Raw genomic sequence first — 4,158 nt, 5'->3', positions numbered from 1 at the left:
AGAGTGCTAGGATTTGAAAAAGAATGACACAGGGCTGATGATGATAAAGAAATGGGAATTTCACATCTAACTTACGTGCTGATGAATTTGGTTTTGAAAAGAAGGAAGGAGACTGTATAGTAATTACAGTGGCCAGCAGGTCAAATCAAAATTTTATTTTAAGTTGAGATAGAGGAGACTTCTTGAGTGACAAAGCTAAGGGGAAAGAGACTTTGTAATGAGAAGATGGAAGGTGCGAGATGGGAGACCAGATTAGTGTTGGATATGACAGAAGAGGAGCCTGCTGGAAGGAATAGAGCAGAGAACCATAGACCATCATAGCTGACAGGGACTTTCCCAATCATTTTGTCCCATCCTTTCCTTTGACAGTAGAGGTAACTAAAACCATTTACACATATATTTTTTCTACATTATTTCCTTTCTAATAATCCAAGACTCATTGTTTCCCTTTCTTTTTTTGAGTACTTAACTTTAGCTATTCTTTTTTGGTTGGTCTTCTGGTAACAAATTCTCTTACTTTTCCTTCACCTGAGAATGTCTTGATGTTTCCTTTATTCCTGGAGGATATTTTTGCTGGTTATAGAATTTTGGGTTGACAATTCTTTATTTTAGCACTTGAAAGATGTCATGCTACTTCTTTTTGGCCTTTGTGATTTCTGATGAAAAATCTGCTTCATACAATTTTTTTCCCACCTATACGTAATGCATCATTTCTCTTGGGCTGTTTTCAAGATTTTCTTCTTCTTTTTTTTTCAGTCTATTTCTCTGTTACCCAGATTAGCTTATTTCTACAGTTTTATTTTCGAGGTCACTGGTTCCTTCCTTTTCCCCCTCCATTCTGCTTTTGAGCCTATTCATTACTTTCTTTTTCATATTTTATTTATTGTAATTTTAGTTCTAAAATGTCCATTTTGTTCTTATATCTTCTGTTTCTTTGCTAGACATTCTGTGTTTTCACTTGTTTCAAGCCTGTTCACATTGCTCTTTGAAGATTTTTATGAAGGTTTAAAATACTTTTCAGATAATCCTATATCTTTATCTTCTTAATGTTAGTGCTTATTGATTTTCTTTTCTCATTTAGTTGAGAACTTATTCTTGGTATGAATGATTTTCAAATGCAACTTGGACATACTGCATATTGTGTTTTAAGATTTTGGATTATGTTTAAATTTAAATCTTGTGTTTTAGCAAAAAGGAGCTCTGATGGTGTAGTAGTTAAGGCATTTGGCTGCTAATCTAAAGGTCAGTGGTTCAAACCCACCAGCCACTCCATGGAAGAAAGATGAGGCAATCTGCTTCTGTAAATATTTTTAGACTTGGAAACCCAATGAGGGTCACTATGAGCTGGAATCAACCTGACAGCAGTGAGTTTGTTTTTTTTTTTAAACATAGAGACACAGGGCTGTAAGTGGAAAAAACAAAAGTTGCTGTAATTATTGAAACCTAGCATCGTTACACAATATTACTCCTGCTACATCCTATTAGTCAAAGCAATCCCAGGACCAGCCCAGTTTCAAGGGGAAGAAAAATTAGACTTTGCCTCTAGATGGGGGTGTATGGTAAAGTCACAGTGCAAAAGGGCATACAAGATGAGAGAAATGGTAGTGGTCATCTTTGAAAACAATCTTCCACATTAATCGTTTTTTCACTTTGTAAAATTATGGGTTACTCTTGTTTCCTCACATATGTTTTCCTAATTTTCTATATTAAGACTATTCCCCCTATGATAGTTGGAGCTGTGTGTCAACTTGGTTGAACCACAATTCTGTGTGGTTTAAGCAATTGTGATGTGGGTTATTCCCACGATGGGATCAGATGTACATGTTTTGAGCAGCCAATCCATTGAAAGGGCATTTCCCTATGTGTGTGGCCTGCTTCCAATATATTTATGGATATCCTGGGAAAAGAGACACTCTTCTGTAGATCGGGATCCTGTTGTGCTGCCTACAACTTTCTGTGAGCGAACAATCCACCATTTGGCCTGGAGATCTTGGATTTGTCATTTGTTGGAGTCAACAGTTGGTAGACTGCCTGCCAACCTTGAGCTTGTCAGCCCCTACAGCTGCATGAGTCAGGAAAACTTCCAGCTTGACGTCTGATCCAAGAACTTGGGACTTGCCCGCTTCTATAAGCATGTGAGCCATTTTCCTAAGATAAATTTCTCTTTCTCTGTATGTATATATAAGCTTTACTGATTTTGTTTCTCTAGAGAACCCAGCCTAACATACCCCCTTTAAAAAATCAAAACCAAACCCACTGCCATTTAGTCCATTCTGACTCATTGCGACCCTATAGGACAGATTAGAACTACCCTATGGAGTTTCTAAGGTGATAAATCTTTATGGAAGCAGACTGCTTCATCTTTCTCCCATGGAGCATGGCTGGCAGGTTCAAACCACCAACCTTTTGGTTAGCAGCCAAATGCTTTAACCACTATGCCACCATAGTGGCATATCAAAAGACAGAGGGAAAAATACATATCAAAAGACGGGGGGCAGAAAACATATGTAAGTGCCAAATTACACTGTGTCCAGCTTCTGCAAAGGAAATTTAACAACCATGCTCTTTGCTCCTTTGAAATGTAAAATGTTTAAAGGTAATGTCTGGAATGATTTCAAACATTTGGAAATGACACTCTGTATGTCTTTGCTTGAACAATTTCTCTCAGAAAGATCAGCACAAGGCCAGTCCCCATGAGGAAGAGGTTAAAGATGTCCCAAATGTCCAAACTACTATGCCACTTCATCATTTCAGACATTAACTCCTCCTCCTCCCAGTAATTTCCCCAGTCTTAGGGTTCTGTATATCACTGCAACGCCCCACAGAACTCACAGACATCCAAGGGATCATCTCACATAGTAGTGGTGGAAGCTGGCAGGCTGGCGAGTCCTGGGTCCGCAAGTGGGTCTGAAGGATCCTCCCAATTCTTGGGGTTTGATGAACCTTGGTCAGCAGATCAGATAATGGCTGCTGTCCCAAATCCAGGGGTGAGATGAGGATGAGCCAAAACACAAAACTGGAGCAAGAGGAGGGTGAACCTTCCCAGGAGATCCGTAGGTATACCCTCAAGGAAGCTAAGGGTGGTGATTTGAATTATACCCTCCAGCAAGGCAGGACTCAAGATACATTCCACCTGTGTTGCTCCACCAGAAATAACCCAAGTGGATGGCTTTAACAATCAGCAGCTCAAGGCAAATCCCACCACAGAGCCGATTGCCAGTCATTATAGGGAACAACTACTACCAGCTGCCCAGCCAAGTTGACACCCAACCTTAACTACCACACCACCCCAAACAGGCATGGATAATAAGATTTACAATACATCGCAGAATGGAGGACAATGGCTAGAAGGGCCACATCAAGCAATACACCACAGTCTTTTAGCATGATCATCCAACTTAAAGTGTGGGAAGATACTTGCTATGTATCTGTCATCCTCTTTACACAGACTGGGGAAAGGAAGAATTCTCACAACCTTCTCTCCTGCGGGAGCTGCCCAGATACAGGAGATGCCAGGTTTTGCTAACAACCCTCCTTTCTTTCCTCTTCACATCTAATTGGCACAGGTGGAAAACATGCTTGGATTCATGTTGTCACATAACTACATGCTCATGAGAACATGAGCATGCTTATGCTGGTTGTTGTTGTTAGGTATAATGCATTTGGTTCTGACTCAGTGATACCATGTGCAAAAGAACAAAACACTGCCTAGTCCTGCACCATCCTCACGTTAGTAGGTATGTTTGAGTTCATTATTGCAGCCATTGTGTCAGTATATTTCATTGAGGCTCTTCCTGATTTTCACTCACCCTCTACTTTACCAAGGATGACATCCTTCTCCAAGGATTAATCCCTCATGACTGTGGTGGTAGGTGGACTTCCACAGGTGACACTGTCACAAAAGTGACAACAAAATGTCTATATAATTTTTGTGCAGTATTTCAGCAGAAATTAATTATTTTTTTAAATAAAAATATCCCTGTAGTTATAACAATAAGAACATTTCTTTTTGTAAGCCTAGTTTATATGTATCAAAATACCTAAAAGGCTAAAACACTATGTTAACTTACTTTTTGAAACTTCTAAAGCACTCCATGGGAGCTCTGGTAGTGTAGTGCCTAAGGCATCTGACTGCTAACCAGAAGGCTGGTGGTTCAA

The sequence above is a fragment of the Orycteropus afer genome, unplaced genomic scaffold, assembly GCF_000298275.1.
Source record: "Orycteropus afer afer isolate SDZICR_OR568_19922 unplaced genomic scaffold, OryAfe1.0 scaffold04867, whole genome shotgun sequence".
NCBI classification, from domain to species: Eukaryota; Metazoa; Chordata; class Mammalia; order Tubulidentata; family Orycteropodidae; genus Orycteropus; species Orycteropus afer.
Note: the sequence above shows the minus strand (reverse complement) of the source record.